Raw genomic sequence first — 21,187 nt, forward strand, 5'->3', positions numbered from 1 at the left:
GATTTCCATAATTAATCTTCTGAATGAATTGTCCACCTTTGTTTCTCATTAGAGAAATCATATCACCGCAATTACGACAGCTAAATATTTGCTTTTCTCGACTACACTCCAAGCACACTTCAGCTTTGAATTGGAAATAAAATCTATTCACTGACGATCCAAAAGTTTATTTTTTATCTTGAAAATTTCAGTCTTCCAGGAAGAGGAAACCCATTATAGCACGAAATAAACTGGAATAAAGCTCTACAATCTACATTTTCACGCGTTTGTGTACGTATTACATCAATGATCGAAATTATTTTTCACCCACAAAAAAAAGACTTTAATTTTTAGTACGTCTTCACTTAAAAACAAATGATAAGTAAACATTTACCCGATAGTATTGGGTAAAAATGGAACATGCATATTTGTTGGTTAAAAATTCACACAATATTGTATAAGGATCCTGCGTTAATTTACGCAATGAGCACGCACGTTCAATTTCATATCATCATTTGGCAAACGTATTTCATTACAATTATGCTTCTGTAATGTACAAGTGAATGATTTTGATGATGCAGAACATTTTCTGTCAAGATTAACGTATTGAAAAGAATACGCGATTGGGAAAAGTACTTCACCACTATCGTTCATTGACAAGTCAACAGTAAACCCATTATCTGCACTTTTCATGAAAAATAGTATAATGTCCATTTACCGACCAACTTGGCACATCCAAATTAGTATCCCTAATCGCTCCGTAAATATTAACCGTAAAAGAAATAAGAGTGGGCAAATTTGGAGCAATTCATCATTGAGCTAAGTGTATTTGACCAGCTGAGTCAGCGTATCAAGTTCTAATCACTATCGATTTTCCAATTTTGTCTTGTCAATAATTTGTTTCATCAAGCCAGGGAAGAATGAACTGTGTAGGAATAAAGGTTAAATAAAATGCAAACAGTGGGATAATGATGATGATGCTATTTAAAATGAAAATGATAATGATTGTCTTGTATACATAATCTGATAAGAGCATTATTGCCCTGGATATAGGATTCTACGTTGTCCACAGCAATTATGCGAAGGAATACACTCAATCCACTCCCTGGGGAGCATAGCATCAAGAGCTTCGGAGTACAAATACTATATAGCCTCTCGCTCATCCTACCACCATGATCAATAGGTACACACTTAACCGTGAGAACGGATAGAGAGTGGTAAATTTTAGAACGACGCGTTATCCTCAAAGGACACTCGTGCCGAGGTGGGATTCGAACATACGACCCTCTCATCACACATGTAACAAGGTGATAATCAGAACCGTATAGCATTACAGACAAGGTGAGTGGTATTTACGTATTATTTTTGTTTACATACATATATGTTAGAGAGTGGATCAGAGGGTGGAATCTGACTTATTGTGGAAAGGGGCAACTTCTGGGGCAATTTTCTTTTTGTCCGCCTGAAGTACAATATATTATGATCCTCATATCATCATGAGGCGAAGAAGAAATAGATTATTAGGTGTATTGGCAATTGCATTTCTCATGTATCGCATTTCGCCTTTCATTCTCCCGCCCCCCTCCTATATCTTTCTCTCTCGCTATCTCTTTCTCGAACTCGAAAGCGTTTTCATCACAACATATCGTTCAAATATTCTTATCTGTTAATGCCTTCTGAATCAACTTCAGGACAGAGAGCTAATGCATTCGGTAAAGTGCATCACGAGAAATGAGAGTTAGATATCAAATAGAACTGGCGTATCCAATTGCAGTTATTTGATCACCGGATGCTATGGTGACATCCAAGAGACAAACTCAACGAAGAAATCGTGTCCACTAGGTAAACGCTGCTTCCGCAAAACTTGATATAAGAGAGATGTGCGATTAAACATGGATTCATTTATATATATTTCACTTGACTCTTTCAGAACAAACACACAAATAACCCTCAACGAGGAAAATTCTAATCGCTGGTTAAAGAACTATTACATGCACAAAAAAGCTGCTGATGTTCAGCATCACCCATACTAGTAACAGCCCATGAAAAGAAATTGTGTGGGTATGAAGCTCCGCGACGGCCAGTTTGTTGTTGATTGCATGAAAATCATACCGTAAAATGGGGTGTAGATCTTACACTCTAAAAGACGAAGGGCTAATTTAGCTCTTAAAGAGCGTGTATAGTCACTGCACTTCGGAGTGCTGATTTGTCTAGTTCAAAATTTGAACGAGAAACATCAGCGCTCCGAATTGCAGTCACAATACACGCTCTAAATTAGCTCTTCGTTTTTAGAGTGTACATTAAAGTAAAATAACGGTTAACTGTCGAGGGAATAGGAATTGCATAAGCAAGAGCAACGTCCTCTCTGATGTATTACAACACGCATCTCACGTGTAAGTTGATCTAGACTAAACCACGAGATACGTGTGCATCTCCTAATTCGATATAACCTACTTAATCCAACAAACGAATACAGCGCATTTAGCAAAGTCAACTTTTGACCCAGAATCCTGTAAGTGATCATGGTCGTGGTGGTGACGTTATCAAATCTGGCTACTCTACTGCGGCATCATGATGACGATCTGAATTTCTGGTTCCCCTGCATTAAAGCTTTCGAAGTTATTAATGTTTTCCTCGTTAATCAGAACACAATTTCGAAGAAGTGGGTTAGTAGGGTGTTATCAGTAGGTACATGCCGTCGACTACAACTTTGTAGGGTAGCTCTTAATGGCAAAGGGTAAAACAGAAAAAAAAAACGCCTTGGCGTATATCGTGTTTATTCTATATTTAGGTGTCAAGATGAAAAAGTGGTTGATCGCAAAATAACAAAGGAAAAACTCTTAATAATTAATTTTTTTTATTTCTGTATTTTTTGTTGGTTGTTTCTCATGAGTATATCTGTGACGTAATTTGATAATAGTTATGTTAGGACGGGCTCTTTCCTTCAAAACCAAGATAATTTGTGGTCGTACCATTATCCATACTCATAATTAGTACACTCGACTAGACAAATGAAAGGGTGGATAGGGGTAAATCACGCTTTAAAGGGCCTAGGAGTGGCAGTGTTTTCGGCCCTTTTTGCCTTTGTCTTTTTAGAGTGAATATCTAGAGGGTATATTTACCTCGCTATAATTGGCAAAATATCATAAGCTTGATAAATGTTTGAAATAGACAGGTGACCAATTACAAGCCATGAACTAAGCCCATGGGAGACACCTAACTATTACAACCTAAAGTGAGGGAAGAGTTACGTAATATATATGTTGACAAAATAGTGGCGTTTAGAGGTTAAATTCATTACCGAAGGTCATCAAAAGAAGAAATATGCTTATGGAACATCAAAAAACATTCTTTTTATTTTCGTTCTTGGAGCTGAGACTAAAAGGCGATTGAATTTCTTGGAGCTGAGCCTACAAGACGATAGAGTATCTTGGAGTTAAGACTACAAGACGATAGAATATGAATCTTATCCAAATCGGTCACCAGCTATATATTGGTTCTCATCGCTGAGGGCCATCTGCGTAACCCCCGACTATAAACGTTCCGAGCTCTCCTGATCTAATATAGCAGCTCTAAGTAATTAAAATAGGGATATACCTAAGGCGGACAGGTGTTCCTAAAACCGTACCAATTAAAATGAAACTGATAACACTTGAGAACTGTTTCGGGAAGTGGTGTCGTTATTTTAGAATTTGCACCACGCCCAATATTATGAATATCGTTCGGAAATGATAATCAGAATCACTGGAAATATGGATGACCTTTAGTAGAATAGGTGTACTTTCGGAGGAAGAGCCACAAAATCGGATACGAAATGGCTTGAGAAATTTGGAACGATGCGTTGAAGTACCTGAGAAAAGTCTAGACCATCTGGAGATCTCCTATGCCTGATCTCATCGTATTTTATGGGATCCATTTTCAAAGCTGACTTGTCGGCGCAGAATGAGCGTCTTTTGGTTATAAACGAGGCACTGTAAATGCATTCGGCTCAGGTCTGAAACCCCGGGGCTCCAGGAAATGAATGGGGGCTTGGATGGATATTCCCCATATGTTTCCTAAATTTGAACTTCTGTCATTGAATTATTAGTTCACTTCTCGTGCGGATGGATGTGGGATATATAGCTATCAATATATTGGGGGAAGTTGAACTTGTTGAAGTGCAACATGCAAACACGCCGCCGGCTAGTCCCGGGGTTTGCATATACGGTGCTATCGACCGGTAGAACTTTCTCCCTCTAATCATGGGGATAAAAATAATATTGCTCGTTTGAGTCGTTGAACCACTAACGGTTTTTATGTTGCACTTTCATTGAGCATATGATTCTAGTATAAATATTATGATTTAGAGTGGATTTGTATTTTATTGATGGTATCTTCAAAATTTTCCTTTTAAACCAAAAAAATATATATATAGGTTTCCCGTATATGTTTTAGACAAAAAAATATAAAGTACAAACACTGCCACGCAGTTTTCCGACGAATAAATATACTTCATAAGTACACCCAAGTTTTAGAGAATAAAATTTCGTTTCACCCATATGTCAACATAAAAAAAAAGTATTATAAGAAAAAGCATATTAATTGGAACATTGTAAAGTCAAAGTATAACTTTGGTGAATCACAAAGCAATCAGAAAATAAAATTTTTAAGTGCAATTCTTAATAGAAGGATCATTCGAAAAGTATAATACATAGTATTACGGTGGTTGATCTCATAGCAAGTGTATCCGTCCTATTATTATATCATAGGCACACTTTACACAAACCCATTTCACTAAACACGATATAGCTTTAAAAAATCTCTGAAGAAATTATGTCTTTCTGAAAACTAAATGGGTAAAATGGGAATTAGATACCAATGGAACTAGACTTTGTAGCATAAACGTATAAGATGAAAAGTAAATAAGGAAAACAAAACAAGAGAACCCCCCCCATGCTTCGGATAATATTTGGAATAAGGAAGAAAAATCACTTCCCGTTTACCCAAATGGACCAAAATTCAAAGCGTAAGCTTATTGGAATTATAAATTATAACAAAAACATCACGTGGTCTATCTCTTGAACCCGGACGCGCCCATGAACTATTCACCCGATATCGATTCAGTTCATCTTTACGTCATACCCTACATCATATGCCCCATTCCACTTTCTGTTCTACACATTCCAACCAGTTACGACACTAATGAAAAGTGAGCTCAAAGTGATGGCCAATAAATGCCTGTCGATTGGTTATTGATAACGCCAATGACTTCCAGGCTCGCCGCTAAAAAGATTACGTAATCGCAAACATATCTCGTCCCTAATGCTAATGTAATAAAGAAAGCTCAGTCTTGCAGCGCGATATATTACATGCATGCATCAACAGATACGTGGAGTGCGTCCCATAGTATGTGAACACCATATCATGCTGCTGCGATAACTACACCCCACCCCAAAAGAATAACAAATTTAAAAATCTAATATCAATGACAATAACAATAATAATGATGATAATGATAATAATAAAGATAAACAAGGTATAAAAGAGTAAATGATGATGATGATGATGATAAAAATAATTAATAAAAGTAATAATGATAATGATAATTAATGATTTATACATTTCATCATTTCCTGCATATGTCCACACTTTTACCATAAAATGAAACTAGAAATTTACGGCGTTTTAGATTTACGCTTATTTTCACAAGAGAGTGTCATATGCAGGTCTTAAGCGATAAGCAAATAAGGAGTAGCACGATGTCAAACACTCACCCTTTTCCTCTAAATTTGTTATTTGAAGCATGAAATATTTCAATTTTCCTTTATAAATAATGCAAATGGCTTAATTCCCCATGCAATGTGTCGATCCATCATTTTAAACTTTATTGTGAATCAGCAGGACCATTGAAAAGATTCCCTTTTTTACCAAAGCAGGTTTAGAATTCGAAATATTTAACACTAAATATGTAAAAAGCAAAAAGGAAAGTATGTAACATCATCAGTCCCTTGTTCGCATAAATGTTTTGGGATGAGTGAAATCTTAAAATATCTAAACCTTCTTTATTTTAAATCCGATGTTGATGAAATCTCTAGCATCATTTGTCTCGTTTTTTTCTATTTTCCTCTATTCATTTAAATCAGTTTGGTGCTGGAGTGGACATGAATTTCAAGGAAAACCCACACCAATCCAAGTTTTTTTTTTGTTTTGTTTCTCAATCATTATATCATATCCTGCAGACAAACTACATCGTATACTATACGCCCTTTTTCAAAACAAACTAAAGCCAAGAATAAGAGCATTATTACTCTACATGTTTGTGACGTCACTAACGTTTCAAATGAAACGATTCACTTGGCATGTTGAAAATGTTACAGAATGTCATCTGACCATCTTAATCCTCCTCCTATTTCTCTACTTTTAAAATAATGACATTTGAAATTTGTCGAATAACATGCTCACGTAGGCATGGTAGGAGTGATATTCTAGAATACATTAAACTGACCACACACATGGCCAACGTTTGTTGGAGACAAATGTAGGACAGCGAAGGAATTAATCAAACCTTGTCAGCCGAGTGATAATTGAGTTTTAATCATTTAAAGATTGGCTGTTGATTAGGCGAAGGCTCTTGCTATTCCCCAAGATGTGATTCAGAACTACACGATCGCCTCAATCAAGGTAATATTTGCACATACCAAGCGACATTGTTTTTTAGAAGTAGCACCAGTGACTAAGTTCCATTGTGAGCATTGAGCCAATATTAATTTCCATCCAATAAAAATAATATCGTAGATTGGCAACCCATTATCATATTTTCAACAAAAATATTCTGCAAACAAAACTACGCCTTCAATTACTAAAAACGACTCCTCATCATTAACGACCCTATTGATATAGCATTTTTTTCAGGGAAACCCTGAAATATTAACGGTTTTCAAGGGCAGGCTTACATTCCTCCGGGATGGCAATTCAATAATATTTGACCCGTTTGTCTAGGGCATGGCGGGTTTTTTTTTATTCGAATGGGGTTCAGAATAAAACAGGCCAGGTGTGTGCTATAGAGAGCCAGACATTCCTTTGTAGTTGACAGTGATGACTTTATAAAGCTTTCAATTATAGGTGTATGGAGTGCATTGGAAGGGGAGCCCCACTTTAAATCTGGTTGATAAATTGAATAGAGACGATGAGCATGGCTTGGTATTTCATAATAAATCCATTGCCTGGGGCGGGGAGAGTTGCAGTAAGAGCAGAAACATGCCCCTGGTAATATTTCCCTAGTCGACACACCCAATAAAAGGTAATACGTTAAGAAAATCTGGTCTTATGGTTTCTCAAAATTCTGTTTGTTTCAGGTTGTCAGGTAAAACACGAAACAATTCGCACTACAATCTGCGTGAATTAGTTAGTACAATGATTCATACTAAACTTAAGCTTAATAGTGTCAAAATCCAATGTCTATCTTCTGAATATATTTATACTTCGCAACAGGTAAGTCAACAATATAAACATACAACATAATTTAAAACAAAGAACCTTTGAAAAAAAATCAGGCGCCAATACCGGGGGTGCCGAAGACCGGGGGTGTATTGTAACAAAAATGTAAAATTCATATTGATTTCAAAGCCACAAAGATACTGGGGACTAAAGGTAAATAAGTGAAACTTACCCCCAGTAAGCTATTGCCAGAGATTGACTGTTTAAATTCCAAACTCCGGAACAGCGATATCTACTTTAGATGTTAAACTAGCATCCTCGTCCCGCGATCCTACACCGCCATGCAAGAATCTAAAAAGACGCCAAACCGAGGCAGCAATCAAACTTACTGGAGAGAGACGGAGAGTGGAAGTTGGTGTGTGCGTGAAATTAATTGCGCTGCACGCGCGTGTGAGTAGTTGGTACTGTGAGTATGAGTGTGAGAACAAACATTGCATGTGTGCACTGGTTGTGTGTAACCGAGCGCGTGAGAGCTTGGATGTTTCTGCATGTGTGAGGGGGATATGAAGTTGTTGAACGCCACCATTGGTTTTGACACGGTGTATAAATAAACAGCTGGTTTGGCACCGAGTTGCAGACAGCTGTTGGAAAATCAAAATTCCTCTCTTCTGATTTAGGCAACGAGTGCTCGCACAGAGAGGGAGAGCGAGAGGAGGAGACAATTACAGAGGGAGAGAGGGGATGGCATGAGAGATAGAGAAAGAAATAGAGAGATATATAACACAGAGAAGACAGTGAGATAGTGTTAGATGAAATCGAACAAGAAGGAAACAGCTTTTCTTGCGAAGGCTCTCCGGTTAATGCAACCAATTTAAACGAGGCTCTCGCGCGGAGCAACAAGCATGTGTTATCGCGCCCTCGTCATACCCGTCTGCCCAGCGTTTTTCTCATTCCGCCTTTCACCAACTGCTCAATGGATCACGTTCGAACTATTAACTCTAATTCATGGAAGCAGGGACGTCAAAAATCATTGAAGGACAGAGACCATTGGGTAGACAAGACTTTCCTCTCCCCGGGCAAGAGAAGAACAAACATTGATTTACGTGACGAAACCAAACTAGCCTCGGGACATCTGCTGAAGACAATACTTCATGAAGGAGGCTGCTGGGAGATGCGACATACACAAATATCATCGTTTCGTGCCATATCTATTTCACATTTATCGAACATTTTCTGTATAGAAACAGGATCCAATAACCTGTCAGAATATCAATCGATACCAACCACCATGGCCACTATCATCATCAAGAACATTGCCAAATCATCATCATCGTCCAGGTCAGCATCGTCATTCATATTCCCCTTTCTTCTGCGCTGTTTCATCAATATGATATTCAATAGAAACAAATCTTAAACACACCATGTTATAACTCGATTTATGGTTTGTTTGAAGGTTTTAGGGATATATCAGAAGGAAGTAAAAACAAGTAAGAAGGTTTTTGTTTCTATATGTCGTTGTTCTAATCCGATTCCGAAACCACTGCCAGACCTCCTAGGGATAGATAATGTGATATTTCCCGTCCACATTACCACTAATATGGTAATGTGGTAATAAATTGCATGATTATCATGCAATTTATTTTCTCATCAAGATCATGTGAACAAATGGGAAATAATAATGCGGATCAACTATCCTACATGCTTCATTTCAAATTGATTGTACCGTATTCATTTCAATGTTCGTCGGCAAATGTATTTCCCATCGAACGGATTAGTCTCTGTGTTCTGTAGATCCCATTTGCACCATTTCTCCTGTAAAAGTAAGCGATTGCAGAATCAGCTTCAATAACTTGATTAATCATATCAACTAACATTTCCTTTCCCCATACAGTTTCCTGCTTTCTCATCAATTACAAACAGCGCACCAAGATGTTATACAGCATTAACAGATAAATCTTTTCATAAGCTGATAGACGGTTATTTGGGAACTAGGGATCAAATGTAACAAGAACTTACTTAGCTATCGTCCCCACATAATTACCTGGCTCATTACACACACTAAGTATGCTTTCAGTGAGAGTGGCTTGAAGTAAAAAAAAGGCGCTCGATTCGTAGGAAATTTCGCAGAGAAATTGAGAAGAGGGTACAGACATGTTTGTGACTTGATGATGACAGATGTAAGTTAATCATTATGCTGCATCTGACGCATTTTCATCATGTTTATGAAGACCAAAGTGTTACCATGATATCAGATGGCACTTAGCACAATTAAACTTCATTTTCATTCAGTGCACGACCAAATATGACCATTTGAAATAATGAAGAATTGCTCGTAAAATGTTAGCACTACGGTTTTAATTCTGTATTATTTACGAGACTACAATATTCATACAGGTTAATGCAAATGGTTAGTAGGGAAGCTTCAGTTCAGTTTCAGCTTAGTTTATTTCACTTCCATTTTCTGATAATAAACATAGCAAATGTACACAACAGAATAAATATCATAAGAATACTTCAATAATTAATTAACAAATTCGTAGGAAATAGTCGGAGTATATATAATTCTTTTTGTTCCAAACACATTTTGATAATTAGACAAATTATAGATTACAATTAGCATGTGAAAATAAAAATGAGAGACTTATTAAAAATCAAAGCTTGTAATGGTAAGTCCCTTGGGATAAATTTATAGTAATCTTAATCGTATGTAATTAAAAGTAAAGTAGGACAATCTTGACCATATATGAAGAACGGCAAAATATGTTTGAATAACAAGGAAAAAAGGGGGGGGGGGGCAGTGACTACATAAATTAGGGGGGGGGGGGAGAAGAGAATATTAAAGCTTAAAGAGGTACGGTGGATAATTTCCGAAGAGCGATGTCTGCAAACTTCACGTCTATTATAGTCAGTGCGCAAGCCTGCGTGGCGAATTTGAATTAATAAAATTAAGACTTTGAGAACATTTATTACTAACATCAAGAAAACCAGACATCTCACTTTAAACGTTTTTCTAAAAATATAGAAGTCACGGCGCCATGGTAACTGGGTATCATGAATCAGGTTATCCTCAAAGCCCAATGCCACCTCGTTCTACATTTCAACATAACCACGAGGATTCCTTGGCTCCGACACTGACATGCTTTCGAAGAATCGAATGAAAATTACCAGAAATTGGTGAAGGCTCTTAGAAGAGTAGTGAAGATATCGAATGAATCAATTGCTCGGATACTTGCTCGGATAATAAAAAAATGACAAAGGTGAACCGAAAAAAGACGGGGCCGCGATACCCAGTTCTGATCAATATATTTCTTATTTGCCATTTAAACCAACGAATCTTCGCTATGTCCGTTGTAATTCAGTTGCACGAGTTTCGTGATTGATTTTCCCTGTGTCAATGAGTTCTAATTAGTTTCAGTAAATCATCAAACAAATCGAGAGTTTTTGCAGGATAATCAGTTAATGGTATCGTCTTTATCTCATTCACAATTTTCGTCAGTTTCACATGTGCTTTCAGGATACCGCCTAGGTCAAAGCACTCGGTATATTAAGTGCAAGTAGCAAACGTCATCCACGCACAAGGCGACACTATAGAAGGGGATCGGTCAATTAGCAGAGCAAATTGAATTTCTATCTATTTACCTTCACTTCGTACGGGTAGTCAAGCAAAAAACCTTGATGAACTGTACGGGTCAGAGATCCACATCTACAGCACCACGCACTTCCGCAAGGCTTTCATGGCTTTTGAATGGGTAAACTACGGATACCCTTGACGTTTATGCCACCTCGATGGAAGGTGTAACTAAAGCAGAGAACGATGGATTTCTCTATCATGAACAAACAGTGCGGGGACGTGACAATGAATGAAGGCAATGTCCATCAGGACTGGGTTTAGCAAAAGATGTCGGGGAGGGGGAAAATAAACTGTAACAGAACCTCTGACCTTACTAATCGGTATCTTTTTTCGGGAGCTGCCGTCATGGTAATCAAATACTACAAATCAAAACAGCACCCACCAGATGGGGTAAGACTATGACCACGACCTAAATACATCTCCTAGGGTAAATTTGGTATCAGCTGGTACAGTCGCAATACCATGCGATATGACTGTCTCAAGTTTTTAACACCTATTGACGACCGAAGAAACAAGAAGGACAAAATAAACTTTGATTGGGGCAGGACAATACGTGAGGTTAGTTAGTAATGTCATAATACAGCCAATAGCTGCATGATTAGTGAACATCATAAAATAAATCCTAGAAATCAATAAGATGTACAGTGATATCTATAGTAGATGGTAACATAGTATCCCAGCGATGGAAATAAGACAAAAATCACAAATGGGATACATGGGGAAGATAAACACGGCGTTGTTCGTTTTAGAACAACCTGTCAATTAGACATGTCTTGCTATTTGTATCCCTATTTTAGAAACGGAAGTAACACCGAAGAGATAAAGTAACCTAAGAATGGGCAATGACTACTAACAATTACATAATCAATTGGGCCTCTCCTCCAATATGCACTTGTATACAATAACTCCAACGTTTATTCTAATTCGAAATGCATTTAAATATCGAAAATACCAAGAAACAAGCTTGCTTCTGGCATTTATGGCGAAGGGACATGTCGACCTGACACAGATATTAGTTAGCCAGTAGATCTAAAGGCTCATCATAGAAAAGCAGATAATTGACATCTCGGTATGGCAGTCCCACGTCAATGGAACGCAGTGCTCTGAATAGAGTAAGCTACCAGAAGCCGGGCTTAGGACTCGTGACAGAAGCGATTAGTCAGCCATTGACGTTCAGTGAAGATTACAGCACCAGTGACCTAGTGTTAATTAGGATGTAACACTCATCAATAAAGCGTTTTCGGACAGGACGATGGCAAATACATGTGGAGTGGCCTGCATCTATCCACAAGCTGTTTTTCTTTTTTTTCACGCTGATTCGATATGGCGCCACCAGCTTCTGGAACTAGGACAAGAAGCTTTGGAAAGGGTGAATAAAAATGAGGATCACAGGGAGGGAACGTCTACCCCTCTTTATCAATACAGAACGAGTTTGATATTGGTTGAATGCTTTAGTTGTTTTGTTTTAGATACGCTCATAAATTAAGATGGAGTGAAAAAAGGGAGATAAAGAAAATGTAGAGGGTGATAATATTGGAGACGTTATTGTTTTCGTTGTTGCTAATGGTGATGATGATGGTACTGAATATATTTAAAAAAATATATATGATGATGTCAAAGTTGCCAATAGCCATTCTGTTATATCATTCTACCATAATAACTGCACTTCTCTCATTTAGAAATGGCAAATCATCACGATTTGAGAAACACACACAAATAAGACAAGGTCTATGCATATCCATGTCACCTTCAAATATTCCATTTACATTAAACGCAATAGATACCATACTTTAACCCTAAAATGTTTGTAAGCATCTCCGGGATTCATACATCACGGGCACACATCATCACCCTTTCCCCCTTGCACGTCCCCTTTCACCTTCGGAGACCCCCTCAGCATGCTCGATGGATAATACTCCTGTGATTGACGGCGTAAAATGTCTCCTGGCTTATTTTCTGATGCAGATAAGTACGGGTTGCATTTGTCATAATTACGCTGAGTGGAAAGGAACATGCGAACTGGGAATACGACACTCACACTTACATTGACATCGAGCGTGAATACCCTTCAAGGTCGCTTGGTATTGCCTTTCTTCACATTTTCTTCTCGGCTTGATGTAAAGGGATTTAATTTTGCTATTATGTCATTATATTGCATTGACTTCAATCATGCCATGTGCAACGTAAACCCTGGAAGATATTTTGCCTTTCACAGTTTCCGAAATATTTGCACGAGCGACAGTAAATTGAGACTGCCTGAAAATATTCAGATTAGCCTAAAAAGGGGAAAGAAATATTAAATTGAAAATGCTTCAATAGTGTGATATTTTGATATACAGTGTGCACGAAATATTATTTCAAATTAAGCACTGTTACAGGAACAATGCTAACTGCAGTTAGTATTGTTCCTGATCAGTTTATTTAACATTGAACAAATGATTACTCTTTAAAAGTCAAACCAGTCAGGGTTGTGTGATTATTGGAGGTAGAGGGGGGAGGGGCTGTATTTCAATGGTGATATGAATACTACCTACGCAAAACTTGAAGAGGCTAATGTTAAATCCGACCAGTCCTCATGAAAATGATGTGACTCAGGCCCTCCATAATATTCTCCTTAAACCCGATTCAGATAATCTCAGAGCACTGAAGTGTACTATTTGCTGAATTAATGCACCCCTTAGCGTATCCAAGTAATGAATTATGCATGAGAAAATCTACTCACATCCCCTGATCGTGTTAACCAGTCTGTTCATTCTGTCTGGCTCGCCGAAAGATGTCAAGCGATGATTCACAAATATTTATCATATCCATTGATACTGTCATTTGCTTACTTCAGGAAGGTTAGAATCCGATAGATGGGTGTAAGGGTTAGTGGGTGTGTGTGTATGTGGGGGTGGGTGGTTTGTGGTTTATCGGTGAGAAGTTCATTGCTATTGGGTCACGTGATTAAAATGACGTGCCTTCCAGGGACCAAGTGACGGATAAAATGTAATGTACCGTACATTGAAGATGACATGAGCAGGGGATGTGTTACCCTTTTTTTTCTATATAATACCCTGTTTCAATGGTATAGAGAATTAGAAAATAATTTCACAATACAAAATGCAGATAACAGACGGAAGAAATGATGGAAAATGGGAAGTAGAGCATAAATTAATGTCCTACTTCCCATGCTTCGATGTCCTACTTTCATGCTTCAAGCCGACATTACTTAAGTAGCATTATTAGGATCAATGATATATTGTCATGATTATAAGACATTTATCATGGACATTCAAGACGATATGTCACACCTTATAAATAGTGGTAGGTGTTTTCAGATCTTTTGAAAATGTTTATCTGTATAGGGGCGCGGACATACGGTGATTTATAACTGTCTTTGTTCTGTCCTTGTTCTCGATTGTGAACAAAACATGCTGAAGGATCTACAGACATAATATCCAAACCGAGTTAACGATGTTGAGATCATTGAAGGGGATTATCTTTTCAAGGGATTAAGGAAAGTTTGGCTACTTCTCTGGGTCATTAACTATAACTATTTATTTCATTCGTCATCAGTGTGACGGTGCGCTGAGGTCAAATGAAATCCATACAAGTATGGAACTTGTTTTGTAAACAAACTGCAACGGGACAAAGCCAGAGACAAGTGAGATTTACATCCATGACAACTAATCCACTATCACAAACTCGTTGTAAATATCGGTGAATATTGGGATCAATCGATTGTTATAATGGTCGATTATTCAGCATAATAATAACAAAATGATATGAATCTTAGCCACTCTAAAGGCAATCGGTTGATTATACCAAGGAGATTTCTTAATCCTACAGACGAAGATACGTCTTGATGACGTTATGAATCACCTAGAGACTAGACCATGGCAATATACTTGATTTGTTCAAATAGAATTCGTTATCTTTATTTCAGATTGTTGATACATGCCGAAAGAAGTCTTCCTAAAGGCCTGTGATATCTACTTGTATCGTGTCGTGCAATTACCTACAGATCCAGTATACTAACCATCAGTAGACTGCAAAGCACGTAGAGTCAGACCAGCGAACCCAATGCCAGACCAAGGTCAGGGGTTGCAACATCCATGGAACATTAACAATAACATCAAAATAATATAAGCAAAAAATGTCGATGTGACCGGCACATACACGATTATTGGCCCTTCCATCTTTTCTAAAGTGCGTGTTGAAATAGCAAAATAATTATATTCATTGTTAGACAAGAAAAGAAACCATTACCGGAACTCCCCAGCTCATTATGAAACGTTCAAAAATAACTGATTAGTGATATCCCCCTTAATTCCTTATCAAAAACGTCCTGAAATGGAATTAAATGTTAATGCACTCGTTTTGCAATGATCGTTTTTTGTTCCTCTAGTGTTGTCAAAAGCAAATCATGATGGGGGGGGGCATCCAGATATCCTGATGCTCAGATGCTTTTATATATTACCATCAAACTCCTGACCTCAACGTGAAATATTCTCATCCATTTAGAGGTTTTGATACCCAAATCATCACCTGCGGCAATGCCTGGCAGAATTGAAGCTATCATTGTATCGACAATCACAAAATTACAGGAATACAATGTTACGGAACTCCCCACGCACAACGGAGCACTTGGAATGGCTTATCTTTTGAAGATACTAAGAACAAATAAAGTACCTAACTTTTTTTTAACTGTGCCGATTGCACACGTGTATTTTTACAAAATGCGTTCTTCATAAATATTGTGCGCGTGTTTATGGATTGAATGATAAATGACCCTACTTAATTCCATATTAGTGTACGATGAACAACGTCTTACATTATGCATCGCTGTTACCTCGGGATGGATCAGAAACGCCATTAGTGATATTAGATTGTCGGCCACACAGGCGTAAATACCAGAGTAGTACTACTATCACACAAGGCAATTATTTTACAGCTTGGCTGACCAACCGTTTCCAATACGGAGCCGGTCAGAGAGAGGGAAAATAGGTTAATGCACGTTGTTCGAGTTAGAGACGAGACGACACACCATCGCTGGTATAACTATTGATATTATGTTTGTTTTGCGTATGAAAGTACATTATCTAGAATATGAATATTAATTTGATACATTTTCTTTAAATGGGAGAAAGGGTTTAGGCCAAGTGTAGTCAGAGCGTCATCATGTTATCAGGGCACATGATACTTGATGAATGCAAAACGTATTCAGTAGACCCTGGGTTCAAAGCTGACTAAGGTCTATCGAGCAGTGACTGTATGGGTGAATTCGACCATGACATCAATATACATTTGGTAACTGAACACCTATTTTGAGGAAATAAAAGTGAACTTTCGTCGTTGAACTTAAAAACCTTATATTGAAATTCACTTCCAACATTAAAAACTGCTTACAACGTAGTAACCGAAGTATTATTAAACAGTCCAATTTAATCACTACTTGTTCGAGATCAAAAACCTACTCACAGTACACTTCTTGGTATTTGTATTCCAATATAAAGAGTCCATTACACCAAGATGCTAGATCGAAACATGGGTTTGTGGTGAGGAGCCCACGCCGCTATTATCTCCTGCTTGCCGTTCACCACTGCCACTCGAGAAACTGTTGGATCGAACCACTTCACACCGACCCTCGATTATCATCCCACTCCTGACACCCTCATCAGCCCCTTCCTCTTTTACTTTATAGGGCAATCTCCGCGGACGCGACGCGGTCTAGTAACCCCGCAAGAGGATGAAAGGCGGGAAAGCTGTCCAACAAATACAGCTAAGTAATACGCCACTTGGGGATGCTGGTTGTCCAGTGACACAAAAATAGCTCGGTAAATACACGATAGGGATGTTGACCATAGGCTTTATGCAGTGCAATCGCTGGACACTTCACCGTGGGGAGAAAGTAAACTACTTTAATGACCCCTCAATGAAGAGCTAGGTATTATCTATTTTCACGCCAAAATAACGATTCACCCCCCCCCATAAAAGTGTAAAAGATAAAAGTTGGAGGACGATGCGAGTTTTATTTGCCTGAGGATATCGAGAAACAATTAGGGGAGGTCTTTGAGATCTGAAATGCCACTCAAGCTGGGGTGGCCTAGTGAACTCTCTAAAAGTACCCGTGTATATGTACATTTGAGGGCATTGACAAAGTACAAAACTTGAAATTTCCCCTATTTCTTGTTGTTTGTTGATTCTTCAATCACCTTTTTTTAACGCAAATAAGTTCACATGGTGACAATTACCTGCCATGCCCGAACAACAGTGACTGGATGGTTATAGAATGTATATGACATTGTTTAATAACCTGGATCGGCAATCCAGACCGATTAAATTTAGATAGAGTAAGAGAAAATGATGCCCATGATAAAGAAAACTTATCCTTGTATTAACTGTTTTATAGATTTACTACTGAAAATGATTAGATTCACAATTTTGACCTTGACGACTTTTCGCCCTCTCATCGATGAAATCCTTCAAAGTTCAACTGTGCCTCGGCCATGACCATGTATGCCACGCACCAAGATGTATCTCCTTTGAATTACTTAAAACATATTTATCATGAAATAAAAAAATATCAAAAATAGATATCACAAAAAACCACGATAACCACAGGACGAAGCACATATCGATTAATCCATCACATGATTTCAGAACCCAGCATCACATCAACCAAACCACAATTCGATCATTTTGTACGTGACACAATTATGATTTATCAAGACCCACACCAAATAGGTCAATAACATTTATTCAAAGATCGATAGTAATATATAGCCACCCACTGGATAATTGTGTTGGGTGACGAGTGGCAAACCGGATCGATAGTAGGTAATAACCGAGTGTCCAATTAGCTACATCAATATCGGTAGGAAACAATAATGCCATCGCCTTATATCAAGCATCGACTACTGTAGGATTCCAGTCAAAGATCATATACACATTCAGTCCTAATCATGATCTAGACAGCAAACGCAACACTTAACATTTTGACAAAAATTACTTCGAAAACCGATTTGCCTGGGTAAATAATTATGCCTTTTTTTATCAATTGAGGTAATACTTTGAAGAAAAAAAAGAGATTTCTGTGTTAAGGAAAGAACAAAGACAAAAATATGTACTAGGAAAAGTTCACACACAGGCTACCGCCCCCAAAAGTCGGTATAACCAGAGAAGAAGTCTCACTCACAATTCCCTGGTAAGGCAAAACCAGTGACCAGAAAATGTTGCAAAGAAAGGAAGACTTCCATGCTAGTGTAAATATTGTTTCTTCAATACATCGAAATACACAGAGGACTGGCCCGACCTAAATATTTGAATGATGCTCTATTTGTAAAACATATCTTGTTAAACGCTTGGTGCAAGTTGCGTTGTCTGGCTTTCATGTCACATGGGGTTTAAGTGATATGATATGGACATAATATTTCTGGACCGCGAACATTTAGATCAGCAGCAGTGTGGCTTTCACAAGTGTTTGTATTAATGTTTTTACTTCAAAGTAGTATGGACTTTCTAAATTATGTAAATGGTTTAACTGAATTGAAAAAAAGGGAAAGTGGATTATGAATTAAAGAAGGTAGAGTGAAAGGAAAGAGAGAAAAGGAGAGATAAGAGATAGATAGAAAGAGACAGAGATAGACATTCTTGACTATAGGGTAAATAAGGTAGGGGAGGAGGAACAGGAATCGATAAAAGAAAGTTCTCAAACATGTCAAAAGGATACATCACAGAATGGTGGCGAGACGCAACCAAGATCACAGACATGGCAGAAGAGTGAGAAGATCAATAGAATTAACAAATAATACAGGGGATCTTATTAGTATGCAAACCAACTTTTACACCTACACATCCAGGAGTAGAGCATGAAGGAGTTACAAGGACCATTGGGATCCTTGGCAGAATCAGATTGTCTCCTGGATGTACTCTGCACGCTAAACATAGCGGAACGACGAACATCCCACTTTAAACGTTCCCATTTTCAAGAGCACTCTCTGATGGCGCCAAACGTTCGGAGTGACCAAAAAAAGAGGAGATAAAGTCGGCGATGGATGATATTAAAAGTGCTATTGGATGAGTTTCGATTAAAATGCAAGAATTGTCATGGCGGAGAACTGCTAGAGGTGACTCAGTTCAACACACAAGGGATTCAACAACCAACTGGTCATTGATGTCACAATCAAAGTAGAGATATATATGCAGGAAGAGCTTATTTTGAGGTGTCATCATAACCAATACAACATTTGAAGAGACACAATTGCACTCTGTATTTATATTGTCAACTAAATGACTACATGTAGAAACATAACATCCATGATTAAAAAACCGCCGACATAGAACCTGTTTGAGGCTTGGGTGATGATCCCAACACTACAGTAATTAACACCGGGCATGTCCAGAGTTTTCAGTAATCACATTACCTAACTCCGAAGGTGACTGGCTGAATTAATTACACAGTACATTGCATAATCATCAATATCATCGACCTCATAACATTAATATAGGTATACAGAATAAGTCATTGCTCATCGATATTGAATCCATGCGACGAGATAACAACCGAGGTTATGGCGGCTACGAGAAGGGCGTAAACCAAGGAGAACATTGACAAAAGTAATCAGCATGACCAAAACCTTTCTCTGTGGATGGGGGAAACGCAACCACGATCCATGTTCTAGATTATCCAGGCAACCGCGTGTCGGTTATGTGCACTGGTCTCTGCTAAAAGCAGACGGTAATGCAACTCATGTGTATATTGCGTGGAGGATCTCTCGCGAAAATTGGCAGGGGGCGTGCATGCCCGACTGCCCTTCAATGTGTTCACTTCCAATGTCGGGAAGGTTCTTGCCCTCTTTCATACATTAAATAATTGTTGAAAGTGTATCACTAGGAGATCCGCAATCCATTTGCATGCATACATGTTGTGAAAACTATGTAAGAATCCACCGGGAATGGCCACGTAGACAGTATAGCCATGGAGCTTCAAACACACTGGCCACACACAAAGACTTAAAGACCATTGGCGTCGTACAAAACTTCCAGCAACTACCAGTAAGCACTAAACGATTTGTTTTCATTCTCAATGATGGGTCTTGAGATAGCACTTACCATGAAGTAATTGCATGATTAAATCCATGGAGATACCATTGTTTTCATTGTTTACAAGAGTTCCAGATTTCAAAAATTGACACGAAACAACACCTTCGTGAACGAAAAAAAGAAAAAGAAAACTGCACCGACCAGAAGACCAATACAATACCACAAGATCAGCCATTAGACATCATTTCCAATTCTTCCCATTCTGATTTATTCTACCTCAGTGAAACCATGTACAGGTTCCTGCGTTAAAACTGAGGAAAGTAAACACCCGATGTGGAACGAAAATTGGAGAATCGTTGAATATATGTCGACTTGTAGCTTTGCAGCTGCGTTGTCTCGTGTTTCTGACTCTCAACTCTCGTCTTGAAACTGAGGGTCGTGGGTTCGAGTCCCAGCCATGCCTGGAATGTCTTATTTTTTTATTAAGCTAGAAATTGATCCGAAAGGTGTTGCACTCGGTGCATGTGAGGTAAATGGCTCCAGGCAGAATGTAATCCCCCACCCCCACCCCCCGTAAAAAAAAAAGCCGTGAGGAGCGGAATCGGTAGCTTAGCAATAGCAACATAGGAGCATTAAGAATTAATGTCATTTCACTCATTGAGGTAGGATACCACTACCAAGTGTATTTTTTACCCCCTTACATTTCGGGGGTAAAACTTACCACTGGCTACGCCTTTGGTCCTTAAATGGGTCATGGCACTTGGTCTGAGGTCTGAGAACCGAGAGTGGTTTATAAATACAACACCCAGAAACGGAACCCTGGAAGAATGTGTTACAAGACGCCCCTGATGACAGAGGGGGCGACATATTGCAATCTTGTTCCGATCGTGTACCCAACACTCTCGCTGGACCCTTGAGATACCAGGGCATTTTATCAATCACTTCGCAGACGTTTTTTATGACGCAGATAATGGCATACCATTGTACAAAGACAACATTATCAGACCTACCTAATCATTAATGATTTAGTTCCAATATATTTAAAGGAAATTATTGTTTATCGTGATATTAACTTTCAAACTCGATATGCACATTCTTATCCATTAAAAATCAAAACACCTCGAACAGAATATT

This window comes from Lytechinus pictus, chromosome 12 (assembly GCF_037042905.1).
Source record: "Lytechinus pictus isolate F3 Inbred chromosome 12, Lp3.0, whole genome shotgun sequence".
In the NCBI taxonomy this organism is placed as follows: Eukaryota; Metazoa; Echinodermata; class Echinoidea; order Temnopleuroida; family Toxopneustidae; genus Lytechinus; species Lytechinus pictus.